At 40.5% G+C, this 16,224-nt stretch overlaps 1 protein-coding gene and 1 pseudogene across 4 annotated transcripts in view; both read left to right on the top strand.

Annotated features, from left to right (window-relative positions):
• LOC135196566 (phosphatidylinositol 3,4,5-trisphosphate 3-phosphatase TPTE2-like) overlaps positions 1–16,084 on the top strand; it is a 189,619-nt pseudogene extending 173,535 nt beyond the window's left edge.
• Positions 1–16,224, top strand: part of LOC135197008 (phosphatidylinositol 3,4,5-trisphosphate 3-phosphatase TPTE2-like) — a 288,008-nt gene that overhangs the window by 224,848 nt on the left and 46,936 nt on the right. The gene's annotated exons all lie outside the window — the stretch shown is intronic.

The following is a 16,224-nucleotide window of genomic DNA, read 5'->3' as shown; positions in this document are numbered from 1 at the left end:
AAGAAAAAGAGGATGGCATTCTCACCCATTTATCTGTTAACTAGCGTTTTGTTGTCTCCTGTCCTCTTTATTAACATTGTTTAGTCCATTTACCCTCATTGGTGTAATTTAGTCCATTTACCCTCATTGGTGTAATCTCTCTCTCTCTCTCTCTCTCTCTCTCTCTCTCCCAGCCCCTCCGCACCGCTCTTACCCTCATGGACGTAATATTACATCTGTGTGCCAGTGTAGGTGTGTGTGTGTGTGTGTTCGTGTGTTTTTGTTGTCCTTGTGGCGGAAATATTTGCTGCTCCCAGCGAAGAACCTAGAGGGATTCGGTGGCAGTGGTTCGACACTTGAACACAGAATCCCAAAAGACGAAAAAACAGAACCGACATGTGGGTATTTGCTTGAAGATCCATTCGGCCACTGGTGACCTGGGTAGTCAGTCGTGATGTTGTCGTCTGTGGACTTAAGTAAACCACTGCTAGACTGGACGTAGTGATTAGGAAGACGAGAAAAGTAAGTGGTAGGATATTCCTCGCTGTACTGAAGTGGCACTATCAAAACGCGTCTCTCTCTCTCTCTCTCTCTCTCTCTCTCTCTCTCTCTCTCTCTCTCTCTCTCTCTCTCCTCTCTCTCTCTCCTCTCTCTCTCTCGCTTTATTTCCCGAGACCAAACTAATTAAAGACAGAAAATTAACGGGAATAATTTTTTGGTGAATTTCCTGCCTGCTAGAGACACGTAAACCAACGTCGTTCCACTTTTTATCATCATCTTTCAGAAATTCAGAATGAGCAAGCACAAGGAATTATCTTCCAGATGATAAATACTCGCATGTGACAAATCAAAAATTAAATACATAATACAGCCAATAGAAGTAAACGTGTATTGAAATATGAGAAAAGTTCGTGGAAATAGTACTTAACATAATGGCCATATGAAGAAGGCCTTTTGTCTATCGGATTCCAACGGCTGTCGGGAAGTTCACACGCTTTGCCATTTCACATTTTCATCGAAGACGCGTCGCATTTCTGAATGTTTTATCGCCACATTTATATTCATAAATGTGCCCAGTTAGTTTGGGATGTTACGTCACCAGCGGGGAATGAGTTGTTTGTTGTGATAGATGTTTTTTTCCGTTGTTCTGATTGGCAACAGGAGACAATTTATAGGAACATTTAACTTTATGCAAGTATAATAATTCAAGGTTTTATTCTCAGGATTGTTGTAGTAACTGCTGTTAATATTGCCACTCTTATGAATCCTTATTTAATTTTTCTGAATGTAAGAAAAATTTTCTTTATTGATAATAAACTTCACTATTAGATTTTGTAAGATTGTAAAAGAGAACGGGACTTGGTTTTCCCGCCTCGGGAGGAAGGTTGGTCGGCGCCTCCCTCCAACAATCATTTTTGCAACTGGTGCTTTTGTAGTTTGTATCACTGCAGTACTTGCATCACTGGACACCAGGATTTTATTAAACCTATGCAGCAAACACCCTACATGCCGCAGTGTGAGAATATGGCATGCCATATTCTCACAACAGTTCCTATGCTTACACATGTGAAGCAGAATGCCCACCCCACGGAAGACCTACAGTAGCTGCCCGAGGGCCTACTGGCCTTAGAGGCTTCTATTCGCCGGCTCCTCATGGTGCTGCACGTGTGCGGCTGTGGCTGGCACAAAAGCAACATACGCTCGAGGCCCTCCAAACCAGTATCGCTAGTGCTTCCCTTACTGGAACACATGGATCCCCGTCTAGGGTGCCAGCATCCGCAGCCCCAGAGAAATGAGAAATGGAGATGTCAACGGCTGCGTTTCGATCATGGCGAAGGTCAGTGGAGTGTTGGCTTCAACTTTGCAAGGTGCTGGCCGATGAGACGGTCCATCACGTGAGACTGTATTGCACACCAGCGATGCCATGTACAGTGCAACAAACTGAGTGCCCTTTTGACTGAGGAGGCACTGGAAGCTGTCTCCAAACTTGTCCTTCGTGCGTCAAACCAAGCAGTTCAGTAGTTAGTTTTTCAGCATGATGTAAGGCCATAATGAAAGTGTCTGATTTTTTCTTGCATAGCTCTCAAAAAGCCACGGACTGAGTTTTAATGCCCAATTGTAATTTTAACCTTTCAGAGTATTTATATGTTGTTAAAGAAACTTGTAGTGGGATTAGGGGATCAAGTGTTAAGACAAATATTTCAATCATATGAGTTATTTTCGAGTGCCGATGCCCTATGGGCAATGTGTTGCACGTTCAAGGCTGCCAAGCAGGATGCCAGTGGTAGGCAGCAGGGTACAGAAATTGCAACTGTAGAGTTTGAAAATAGCACAGCTTCCACCCCCGAGACAGCTGCTGCCCACGGCAGGAGGAGCCAGCCACTGTCAGACCCCCGTTACTATTAGGCGCACGTGCGTGAGCTGCGGAGGTAGTCATACCCCTGAGAGAAACACATGCCTGGCAAGGTCGCTTATTTGTCATAACTGCCAGAAGACCAGGCACATCAAAAAATACTGCAGAAAAAAGAAGACACCATCGGACCCCACGACAAGCAGTTGTCGCTGCAACACCACCTCTCCCAACCAACTGTTCTGGTATGTGTGGCAGAGAGAGAAGTGCCCAGGTTCATGAACGTGAGTGCTGTCGCCAATACAGGGGCTCAAGTGTGTGTTGTAGGCACGGAGATGCTGTCATTTTTCAACGTAAGACCTGTGCTGCTGCAGTGTTGGGCTGGCTTAAGAGATTTTGCCAAATTACAACTGGAGTGCCTGGGAACCGCAGTCTTTCGGATTTCCTTCAGGAATCGCACAAGTGTACAGGAGGTTTATTTCATCAAATCTGCCAAGTCGCTTTACATCTCTCTCTCCCTCTGCATGTAAAGACCTTGGTCTTGTCCCAAACAACTTTCCACACTATCTTCCAAGTCCAATGTCAGCAAGTGTGTCTACCAACACAACCCTACCACCCAGACCTTCGTCAATTCCATTACCACCCATCAAAGAGAACATCCCACACTTGGAGCAATGAATACTCCAACACTTCTCATCGATGACATTCAATATGACCATGGAGCCATTACCAGTGATGGTGGGGGAGCCCCACCGCATCCATCTGATACCGAGCGCCGTGCCCTACACATGCCATATTCTCACAACAGTTCCTAAGCACTGAGAAGCCTAGGTGAAGGCCCAGCTTGAAGAAGACATGCAGAAGGGCGTCATCCAAGAAGTTCCCGCGGAGGAAGTGATGGAGTGGTGTGCACGAATGGTGGTGGTGGCGAAGAAGTCAGGTCACCCACCATGCACAGTGAACCATCAACGCCTGAATGCCTCCTGCAGAAGAGAGACACATCACAGTCCAGCGCCCCTCGACATGGTAGCCAGCATCCCCCAACACTCTTAAGACAACTGCCGAACCTTACTGGGGGTTCCACTAGGTGGAACTTGACAAGGAAAGCCGCCGCCTGATGACGTTCATCACACCCTGGGGTTGCTTCCAGTACCACAGGACCCCATGGGCCATTGCTCTGCCTCTGATGCCTACACATGATGATTCAACGACGCCATCAAGTACATACCACGGAAGTATAAGTGCATAGATACACCCTTCTTTATGACAGTGAGGTTGAAAAACCTTCTGGCACACATACAACTTCCTGGCAACGTGTGAGGCAAAGGGCATCACACTTAAGCCCGAAAAATTCAACTTCTGCAGGAGAGGGGTAGAATTCATTGGGTTCTAATTGGGTTGGGAAAGCTATAAACCAACCGACGACAGCCTTGCAGCCATTTGGAAGTTCCCTATGGCGCCCAAGTTAACAATTACCAACATCAGGTAGTGGTTCAGCTTTGTTAACCAGTTGATGCCATTCCTTGTGGCTGCCCCCATCATGGAACCATTGAGGGACCTCCTGAAGAAGAAGCAAATGGGCGAACATGTCTTCTGGGACGGGTGTCTGCGGGAGAAATTCAGGAGTGCTCAGGACACCATCTGCAAGCTGACCAGGGATAGCCTTGCGTACTACAATAAGTCTCACCCTATGGCTGCCATCATGGACTGGAGCAGGGAAGGCATAGGATTCGTCATTCTCCAGCAATATTGCAACTGCAAAGCTGCTGATATGCAATTCTTCTGTAAAGATGAATGGAGAATTGCCCTATGCGGAAGTAGAAACCTGTCCCCCGCCGAGGCTGAGTATGCTGCAGTAGAAAGGGATCCCCTTTCTACTGTGGTGTGGTGCCTAAGGAAGGCTAGGCTGCTTCTGCTGGGATGCCTTGACTTCATCCTTATTACTGACCACTGACCTCTTGTCAAGCTCCTGGGGGACAGAGCCTTGGCAGACATAGACAACCCCAGGTTGTTCAGGCTAAAAGAGAAGACCCTTCAATACAGATTCACCATCAGGTATCTACCAGGAAGGAAAAATTGTGTGGCCGACTTCCTGTCTCGCTTCCCTGCCCTGCGTGCTGCCCGACAACTGTGACGTTGAGCTAGAGGACGACATGGCAGCTGCCGTCACTGTGGCAGCGACTGAGATGCTACTTAGGGATGGGCTCATGATGGATGAGAAGACCGTCAGTGCAGCGGCAGCCGAAGATCCGGTATATCAGTTGCTGATGGTAAGAGTCTGCAGGTGACGGGCCCCCACAAAAGGTGCAGGAGGTGGCCTACCTTAAGCCATTTTACGGTGTGAGAGATAGCCTTTCAATGTCAGAAAATTGTGTTCTACACATACAAAGATGGGTGCGTACAACTAGTGATTCCAGAAGAACTTTGTCAATGTGTCAGCACATCTACATGCAGGTCACCAAGGGCTCAACTCCATACTCAGGAGAGCCAGACAATCTCTTTATTGGCCTGGCATGGAGGGTGACCTTCAGCACCACAGGAATAAGTCCATTATTTGCGACATGCACGCTCCATCCTTACCTGAGGAAGCGATGGTCATCACACCGCCCCCAGAATACCCCTTCCAGTGCATAGTTGTGGATATGTTTCAGTAGGAGGGGCGCATGTACATGGCGTACACTGATAGACTCACAGGATGGATGGAAATAGCCCATTTCCCCAATGGAGCTGCTTCATAGAGATTAATGTCAGTGCCAAGAGGCTACTTCACGAGATGGGGGGCCACAGAGGAAGTGTCCACGGATGGAGGCACTAACCTGGTAAGCAAAGAAATGTCTGTCTTCTTCAGGAGATGGGGGTCAAGGTGCACCTCTCATCAGCACATTTCCCGCAATCAAATGGTAGGGCAGAAGCAGCTGTAAAAACCGGGAAAAGAATCACCAGGGCAAACACAGGGGGATAGAGGCAGCCTGGACTGCAACAAGGCCTCTCTTGCAGTGTTGCAATACCTGAACATGCCCATCCTCAAAGTCAACAAGTCCCACACAGTTGGCGACTGGGAAGCAATTACGAGATGGTGTTCCCACGGCCAAGCAACATTACCTGGTCGACAGGCACTGGGAACAGGTATTGTGTAGGCATGAACTTCAAATGGCCACCAACCAAGAGAAAATCTGTGCCAATCATGCCACTAGGACACTCAAACCCTTGGAGGTAGGGGCCCATGTAAGAGTGCAAAATCAGGCAAGAAAGGAATGGGATTGTACAGGGTTGGTGGTGGACTCCCTCCCCCAATGGCAGTACAGAGTCAAATTGGACGGAAGTGGACAGCTGTCACTAAGAAACAGGAGACACATCGCACCCACCAACAGCACCGACGTTCCCGTCATCTCACAGACCCACCTGCCCGCACCGTCAGCCACCGAATCAATGCAGCCACAGGCACCAGCACGCCCCAAGAGGCAAACTACATGCCTGAGGTGGCTGTCCGATTATGTCATAAACTGTGTGAACGAGTTAAGTTATGCTCTACCCAGTTAATTCAGCTGCCTCCATTACAGAATGAACATGTAACTTGCAATATGTTGCTTATTCATTTGTTTGATTGTTTATCACAAAAGTTCATTGCTTTTTGTGTTATTTTTTGGGGGATATGCATTGTGCATACATCTATTTTTTGTAATATCAAATTTTCATTTAATTATTATAACCATTTTTTAGCATCTCTTGCTTATAATTAAATAAAAATTTTGGAAGGGAGATATAAGATTGTAGAAGTAAACGGGACTTGGTTTTCCTGCCTCGGGGGGAAGGTTGGCGTTTCCCTCCAACCGAGTCAGTTTGCAACTGGCGCTCTTGCAGTATGTATCACTCTGCAATACACTCATCACTGGACAGCGGGGTTTTATTAATCCTACACATTTAACATCCTACAGATTTAGTTGTCCAGCTCGGGCTGTACCCTGTCTCACAGTGGCCCCTAATTATTTAGAAGGAATTAACCTTGATCTGAACTTCTGGAAGATACACAAAGCCTTAGGGTCCCCCAAGGTTAATTCTTTCTTAGTTGGTGGGAGAGGTTGACCCCATGCTGGAAGATGACACATAAACTTTAAGGACGTTACGTACAGATGGGACCATGGTCCAGATATCTAGACCGTGGAGGGGACTATGGTCCAGATATCTAGACTGTGAAGGGACTATGGTCCAGATATCTAGACCGTGGAGGGGACTATGGTCCAGATATCTAGACTGTGGAGGGGACTATGGTCCAGATATTTAGACCGTGGAGAGGACCATGGTCCAGATATCTAGACTGTGGAGAGGACCATGGTCTAGATATCTAGACTGTGGAGGGGACTATGGTCCAGATATCTAGACCGTGGAGGGGACCATGGTCTAGATATCTAGACCATGGAGGGGACTATGGTCCAGATATCTAGACTGTGGAGGGGACTATGATCCAGATATCTAGACCGCGGATGGGACCAACGGATAAGTACGCAGAATGAATGTAGCCCTTCGTCCCGAACTACTGGTTGGTACGTTATGTCCAAGGTGTCTGGATTTGACTCATGATCAATTTGCCGTCCTTTTTGACAATTTAGTAAACTATACTCTGTTTTTTTCCATCCATCCACCTGTGGTTTTTTTGTATGGTAACACTGCGTCCCGGGCTTTAGATAGTGACATTCAGCTTACTTTCAACGATTATAATAATATCCTATTTCGAATATTAACGGTGTAATTCGCATACAGTAAATTGTTAAAACACTTTTCAGTTGCAAATGTACACCCAGATATCCTTTTATTTACCTAAAACTTACACATAACGTAACTATCTAAAGCCCGGGACGCAGTGTTACCATACAAAAACACCACAGGCGGATGGACAGATGAAAAAAAACAGAGTATAGTTATATATTACATTGATGTGAATTGGGCCTCTGTTTAAAATTATGTGGAAAAAAGCAGGCGAAAGTAGGTGAACATAGCAGTAAAATGCAGATGAGAAGAACTGCCACACAAGATATTAAGTGATGGTCTCTCGTCTTTTCAGAAACTCGTACGAAATCATTCAGATCAGCGACATTGGTCTCAAGGAAAAGGCGATGGGAGAGGAGGCCAGCGTGAACGGAACAGGTCCCGCCGAAGGAGGAGATGAGGGCGAAGAAGATGAACAGAAACAGGTATGAAGTCTCTCTCTCTCTCTCTCTCTCTCTCTCTCTCTCTCTCTCTCTCAATAAATATTGATGGATTCCCCCCTGTAAGTAAAAATAATTCTCTCTCTCTCTCTCTCTTTCAATAAATATCGACATTCCCCCCTCTTCAAGTAAAAAATAATTTCTCTCTCTCTCTCTCTCTCTCTCCATCTCTCTCTCTCTCTCTCTCTCTCTCACACACACAGTAGAAGAGACATTCTCTCTCTCTCTCTCTCTCTCTCTCTCTCTCTCTGTTACAATAAACATTTCCCCCCCTCTGTAAAAAAAATTCTCTCTCTCTCTCTCTCTCTCTCTCTCTCTCTCTCTCTCTCTCTCTCTCTCTCTCTCTCAATAAATATTGACATTCCCCCCTCTGTCTATGTAAGAAAATTTCTCTCTCTCTCTCTCTCTCTCTCTCTCTCTCTCTCTCTCTCTCTCTCTCTCTCTCTCTCTCTCTCTCTCTCAGTATAGAAGGAGACATTATCTCTCTTACAATAAATATTGACATTTTCCCCCCTCTGTCTGTGTAAAAAAAAAATTTTTTCTCTCTCTCTCTCTCTCTCTCTCTCTCTCTCTCTCTCTCTCTCACACACACACAATGAATATTGACATTCCCTCCTCTATGTAAAAAAATTCTCTCTCTCTCTCTCTCTCTCTCTCTCATATACGAGATTCAAATTAGGACTCGCTGATGAAATTGCCGGTTTGTTTAATTAATTATTAAAAATCACTTCATCCTTTTTGTAGTGTATTTTTTATTGTTTTTATGTTTTAGCCTAGTGCCAGAATCAAAGAACTTGTTGTTTATCTGTCAAGGATAATCGTTTAAAGGATTAATTTAAAAATAGTTGCTTTGTACTGTTTGATGTGATTCCGATGACTTTATGCCCAGTGGGTGTTTTTAGAACCCTTTGAAAGAAAAATAAATATTTCATGACTATTGGCTGAGGATATCACAGTCACTAACGTGAGAAATGACTCAGGGGTATGATTATCATCATTTCTTTGAAATGTCTCCATCCCTTAAGTGAATGGGTGTCAAAATTCTTTGTATGTATACGTTTGTCGTGAGAATAGATACAGATTCGCCTGGTTGTCACAGTATAGTAAATAGTATTACATTCACATGAGCAAGCAATGATAACATTGTCGCTATTTCTTGAAAGCATTACCTTCAGCTGACCTAGGAATGCACCTGGTTTTTCACCTCATTGTCGCTATTTCTTTAAAACATTGCCCTCAGCTGACTTATGAATGACCTGATAATTGACCTCATTGTCGCTATTTCTTTAAAGCATTGCCTTCAGCAGACCTAGGAATGATTTGATTATTGTGGCTATTTCTTGAAAGCACTACCTTCAGCTGACCTAGGAATGACCTGATTATTGACCTCATTGTCGCTATTTCTTTAAAGCATTGCTTAGCTGACCTAGGAATAACCTGATTATTGACCTCATTGTAGCTATTTCTTTAAAGCATTACCTTCAATTGACCTAGGAATGACCTGATTATTGACCTCATTGTCGGTATTACTTTAAAGCATTGCCTTCAGCAGACCTAGGAATGACCTGATTACAAATTGACCTCATTTTTGGTATTGTTTTAAAGCATTGCCTTAAGCTGACTTAGGAATGACCTGATGACGAATTTACCTGGTTGTCGCTATTTCTTTAAAGCATTGCCTTCAGCTGACCTATGAATGACCTGATTATTGACCTCATTGTCGCTATTTCTTTAAAGCATTGCCTTCAGCTGACCTATGAATGACCTGATTATTGACCTCATTGTCGCTATTTCTTTAAAGCATTGCGCTTAGGTGACCTAGGAATGACTTGATTATTGACCTCACTGTCAGTATTACTTTAAAGCATTGCTTTCAGCTGACCTTGGAATGACCTGATTACAAATTGACCTCATTGTTGATATTACTTCAAGGCATTTCCTTCAGCAGACCTAGGAATGACCTGATAGTTGAAAAAGAAACTCACAAAATCACTGTGTATAACGTGTTTATTTATGAGTATTTACACTTTATTTTAATCCATACTCAAGTACTAAAATAACTTGTAAATGCTATAAATAAACATGTTATACACAGTCATTTTATGGGTTTCATTTTCAATCTTCAGAAGAAAACTGAAAGAAGTTTTTGTTTGGTTCTTAATGACCTGATTATTGACCTCATTGTCTGTTACTTTAAAGCATTGCCTTCAACTGACATAGGAATGACGTGATTGACCTCATTGTCGCTTTTTATTTAAAGCATTGCCTTCAGCAGACATAGGAATGACCTTATTATTGACCTCATTGTCGGTAGTACTTTAAAGCATTGCCTTCAGTAGACCTAGCCTTTTTATGGGGGTAGTGCCGTCAGTGGACCTCATGCGGTCTGCTGTAGGCATTACTTAAGGTTCTTTGCAGCTTGCCTTCGGCCCCTAGCTGCAACCACTTTCGTTCCTTTTACTGTATCTCCTTTCATTTTCTCTCATCTGACTTTCCACCCTCTTCTAACACTTGATTCATAGTGCAATTATGAGGTTTTCCTCCTGTTACACCTTTCAAACCTTTTACTGTCAATTTCTATTTCAGCGCTGAATGACCTCATAGGTCCCAGTGCTTGGCCTTTGGCCTAAATTTTATATTAAACTCAACTCAAGTCAGCAGACCTAGGAATGACCTGATTATTGACCTCATTGTCACTATTTCTTTAAAGTATTGCTTTCAGCAGACCTGGGAATGACCTGAATATTGACCTCGTTGTCGGTATTACTTTAAAGCATTGCTTTCAGAAGACCTAAGAAAGACCTAATTATTGACCTCATTGTCGACATTACTTTAATTCATTGCCTTCAGCCAGGCCTAGGAATGACCTGATTATTGACATCATTGTCACTATTTCTTTCAAAGCATTGCCTTCAGCTGACCTAGGAATGACTTGATTATTGACCTCATTGTTGGTATTACTTAAAAGCATTGCCTTCAGCTGACCTAGGAATGACCTGATTATTGACCTCATGGATGGGCCACTTTCTCATAATTTAAGATTGGCTGATTGTCAACATTTTAGGAATGGCTTGTTTATCACCCCATCCACTAAGATTTTGATATCACCTTTATGATAAATAACCTAATTATTATCATTTACACCTTAACTTTAATTATGAATGGCCTGACTGTCACAATTTTTGCAAAAGTACCAACTACCTTTAATCTAGGAATTACCTGATTACTTATCATTTATGTGAAACATTGCCTTCACTTAATGTTAACCTGATTACCATTTTTTTTTCATGGAGGGGACATCTTCGCTTGAGCTAGAACTGACAGTCGCTATCTCATTGAAAAGACCACCTGCTAAAGTATAAATTACCTTGTTATTAACATAAATTTGTTACATGTTTCAATTCCCTAAGGAAAGGGTGAACTAAAGAATGAATGTTTATTACAATATTCTCGAAAACAGTATTTAACGTTAAATAGGTTTATTTCATTAAGAAATGTGATTGTTTCCTTTATAATAAGGTAATATCCGTAAAATTGTTCACTTTGTAGGTTTTGATAACTGTGCTGCAAGGGGGCATTGCTTTGTGAATTAATTATCTTATAAATACCATCCTTACTGAGTAGTTTCTCTAATTTTTCATTATGAAAGGACAGACATAGGCATAATTTAGGTTGCCAGCTTGCAATATATTTTTTTCTGCTTCTATAAAAATTGAAAAATGGCCTGTTCTTCGTCTTTACACCAACAGGTAATCCAAAGAACGACCAAGTTCTTGGAGTATGATGCTGATCAACATGAGATCGAAGTTGAGATGGGTTTCGAAGATCCGTCTAATCCTCCTGTACCTGGTTTCAATCTCTAGTGAGTTCTTAATATATTACGTATTAGCATATGGAATAGTAAACCATTGTAATTTGCACATTAGACATTTGTAAGAACAATTTTTAGTTTACTCAACGATTATTTTATATTTTCAGTTACATGCAGTGGCGGACTCGCAGATTTGTCGAACACTTCGTTGTGAGACTCTTGACAGCCATATTGATCTTGGTGGATATGATAATTTTGTTTGTGGATCTTTTCAACCCCCATGTGCAAAATGACCCATTGGAATACTGCTCTCTGCCTTCTCTACTTACTTCATGATAGAAGTTTATACTCAGGATATTTGGCTTAGGGTATGTTGCATTAACTGTATTGTGAATGACTGTGCATACTTACAACTTTATGGGTGTAACATAAGACGTTTTACCCATGAGATTACGTTCAATAACTTGGCATATTTTGCATTGTGTTATGTAAATTAAGATTTAATATATATGATCTAATTCAAGATGTTATTAATTTTTGGCTGTTAATTCAGAAACCTTGTTTCATTTTACCATATAACCATTAAGTATAGACAGATAGTCTTGTAAGTTTGCTTTTGACTTCGTTTGTATAGATTTGAGTGTACCGTTGTATGTGTGTAGATTAGACTTGAGCTTGTTGGGGGTAAAACTGATTTGAGAAGGGACAATGAAAAACCCGTGTGGTTAACAATAAATCTGCGAGGGGCATAAGAGATAAGGGAGCTGTTAGTTGTGGGATACAAGAGGATGCAAGCAGAGAATAGAGGTAAAGAAGTGGCCATTTCTTGTAAAGAAAAATTTGAAGTGAAATAAGTAATATGAAAGCATTCACAAAATTAAAATATTTATGTGAAATATAGTAGGGTTTGAGGATATGCAATACAAGCCAACGTGAAGAGAAGTTGAATGTAATAAGAATGAATAAAAAGTGGAATTATTCTAATATGAATAGATAAAAAATGGAATTGATTGATATGAGTTGCATAGGTACTTAGGACTAGAAGTGTTTCATATGTTGACAGAATGATTGTAGACATGAACCATAGAGTAGGTGGAATAAGAAAATTAGTAGTATAACTTTGCAAGTCTATTTTGTGTAGTTGAAATATTTCTTATTTGACGGTGGTAAAATTTAAGCTTATGCTGTGAAATTTTGCTTGAAATAAGGATGATGCCTATGGATTAAGAAGTGTGTGAAATAGAGGTATGATAGTGATAAAAAGGTTGACATAAGTGAAGGTATTTAACACTTACGGTTTATTACAAATTGCACTTCATGTGCATATTTTCCATGATTCCTTCCAGTATCCAGTTTCAAATTTGAGATTTTCCATGAATAATGAACATCTTGCTTTGCAGTATTTCATATAAATATTTTTGTTTCTGGTATTGTAAGTGTGAGAAGAAAGACTGATAAGAGTTAATTTTCTTTTCCAGGCCTAAAGTGTTCTTCAGAGCATGGCACAATGCTCTTGACTGTTTTCTCGTTGTATTTACCTTTATTCTTTCTGTTGTAACTGTCTGCCTAGAAAACATGCCCTCCAACCCTGCCAGGTGAGTGGAGCATTGCTGTTCCTTCTCTTATTTTTTGACATCATGTTGGTTGAAATTTTTTTTTTAAATATTTGCCAAGTACAGTACTATGTACTTAAAAGTCAACTCTAGCTTTCTCTTAAGGGGTGTACTCTGTGCATATTGTAACTTGAGATCTTCAGTTTTTATGCTTTGCAGTTTGGTGTAGATTAGGTGTGCCTTTTGACAACCTGGGCTGATGTGGACTGTGGGACTCTGGCCACTAATTGAGGCTAGAGACTATTCTCTTTTTGTATTATAACCCTGATGCATGTGGTGAACATTTTTCTGATGTTGATCAAAACATTTTCTGTTATTTAAAAATTAAATTTAGCAGAGGTTTAGAATTGCATTAATGGCCAGATAAGGGTAGTTCTCATTTATGTCAAGAGCGATGAACATGGATTTTATATGGTTTGGGGTTTATAGATAGACAAATATGAAATCTTTTATCCTTACAGTAATCTTTATCAACACTAAATGCTCGTATGGATCTTAAATTTTATAAATATTTCAAGAGAATTTTTGGAAAAACAAAGGTGATATTTGGAGCAAAATTGTAATTTCTGCAAAAGATTGGGTGATTGTGTATTTCTTAATTTTAGGGAAGACAGTATGATTTGTATATGTAGTGCTTTAAATTTTATATGAAATTTAAAGTTCTCAGTTCGTCATAGAAAATTTGTATTGTAACTCAACCCCCCTTAAAACATTGACATAAATTATAGGGACATTGAAGCACCTTTGAAAAAATTAATAATGACCATTTGATTTGTCATTTACAAAATTTTCCTTTTTTTGTCATTTACAAAATTTTCCAGCTTTTTTTCATTTTTTTTAAAGCTAGTTCTCGACAGGGTAACTGTCTCGTAGACAATTATTTGTAGTTATGTGATAAAGTATGCATATTCCAATTAAAGAGCATTAGATTCGTAGATGCATTTTGTCAGTGGTTTTCATTTTCACCATTACGCACTGTATTTTAAAAGTGTGATTTGTAATGGAAATATTGTATAGTATGTACTAATATTCTTTACCTTTCATAAGATATAGGAATACAGAATTCATTGTTTTGAAATATAACCAGAAGATTTTTGTTGTAAAGCTTCAATATTATGAATTCCAATCTTTATTACTAAAAAAATAATTTTTGAAGAATTAATATTCTATACGTACATTCAATATTTTCACAGCTTGGTTGTGGCTCTTCGTTTAGTTCGACTAGTAAGAATAACTAGAATACTGTGGGAGCGGAGGCACCTGCAGAGAGGTGCTCGCCAGTTTGTGTCACAAAACAAAAGACGTTATCAGCAGCATGGATTTGATCTTGACCTTACTTACGTCATGCCAAGAGTCCCTAGCCATGTCATTCCCGTCCACTGGTAGAATGTCCATGTATAGAATGATATTAAGGTTAAAAAAGACTTTGTGTTTTGGCTTTTAGTGTATATTACAGAAGAAAAGCCATATTGTCACAGTTGAAGTACACTTGATTTTTTGTCATTTTTTTATATCTTGAACAACTATCTTCTGCTTCTAAAAACATTTCCAGATCTGATGTGCAACTGATGCAAAAGTTTACACAAAAATTTTGGCTCAGATTCAAAATTCATGTATTTCTTTAAGAGAAATACTCATTTACCCTTTCTATGTGAGATCTATTCAGAAATTTCTGGCCACCCCAATTGGGTGAAGTTATTAGGAAAAGTGTTTTTAATATTTTTCTCATATTTGTTACTAGGAAGTAGCTCGCTTTATGGATACCCAACATCCTGGGCATTACCGTCTGTATAATCTTTGTTCAGAGCGGCACTACGATGAGACACTTTTCCATGGGAGAGTCGAACGATTCCACATTGATGACCATAATGTCCCACCACTCACGTAAGTTCTCATTTGTCAGATCAGTCAACTCTCATTTATTGCTTCACTTAAATAGTTGTCATGTTGCTAAATACCCAAGTTTCCAGCACAGCCATCTTTTGCAGAATTAGTCATTGAAGAAATTTTTTTACTTTTGTTAAAGCTTTATTCTTGTATTAAATAGGAAGAGGCAAGAATTTTCAGGTCTTAATGTTCTTACTTTGTTATTCAGTTTTGTTTTAGCTAAAATGTCTCTTGCATCATTGTATTTTTCTGCTGCAAAAGGGACCTCTGAACTAGCTTTCTTGAATTACTAAATCTAATGGCATCACTCAGAGTATGTAAATTGAAATATAACAGAAGGAATTGAAAGCATAAGTTCTGTAGTACAGTACATGCAAATATTTTTATGATATAAATATTCTGCGTTTCTCACCATTGCAGGGATATGCTGCGCTTCAGTGCTAGTGTGCAGGAATGGATGAAACAAGATGATAGTAATATAATTGCTGTGCACTGTAAAGGAGGTAAAGGTCGAACTGGTACAATGATATGCGTTTTCCTGATCGATCTGGGCGTTTTCCAAGATGCAGAGCACTGCCTAGGCTTCTTTGGAGATCGTCGAACTGATAAAAATGTAGCAAATAAATTCCAAGGTGTGGAAACACCAAGCCAGGTAAGGAAATAAATTACAAAAATACCATATTCCAATGTCTGTTATAGTGTTGGTTCTATATTTGAAATTCATGGTCCTTATATTTATATGTAACTGCAGAAATCTTTAGAAAATCTTGACTTCTACTCACAGAGTCGGTATGTGGGTTATTATGAAAAAGTCGTCGTAGCAGGAAGACAGCTGCCACTGGAAATTCCTATGATAATCACAAAAATAACTCTTCATGGGATGAACACTGTGGGTGCAGGTGATGGCTCTGAACTAAGGTTCACTCTGCAGAGTCGTGCCCACACTATACCATTCCAGGCTCATCTTGGTATGCAAAAGAACTGCAAGGTGAGCTTTCATAATGTGTTTGTCTTGTGTGCATTTCACACCACAGTGTCTACACAATTATGTAACATTTCATTCCTAAGTAATGGCAGTGAAATACCCAGTTTGAATTCCTTCAATTTCTTTTTATTAAATATATAAATTCCTTGATTCCAGGTGATGGTAGAAAGAAGTTTGGGTTTAGTACATATCTTCCTACTCAACTCTCCAGTTATTCGTGGTGATACTAGGATTATGTTCTTTACTGAAATGTGAGTATTTCTACATATGGTTAAAACTTAAGCACACACACACACACACACACACACACACACACACACACACACACACACACACACACACACACACACACACACACACACACATATATAATATATATATATATATATATATAT

The sequence above is a fragment of the Macrobrachium nipponense genome, chromosome 18, assembly GCF_015104395.2.
Source record: "Macrobrachium nipponense isolate FS-2020 chromosome 18, ASM1510439v2, whole genome shotgun sequence".
Lineage (NCBI taxonomy): Eukaryota > Metazoa > Arthropoda > Malacostraca > Decapoda > Palaemonidae > Macrobrachium > Macrobrachium nipponense.
The sequence above is the reverse complement of the archived record's forward strand: the minus strand, read 5'-3'. Positions and strand labels throughout refer to the sequence as shown.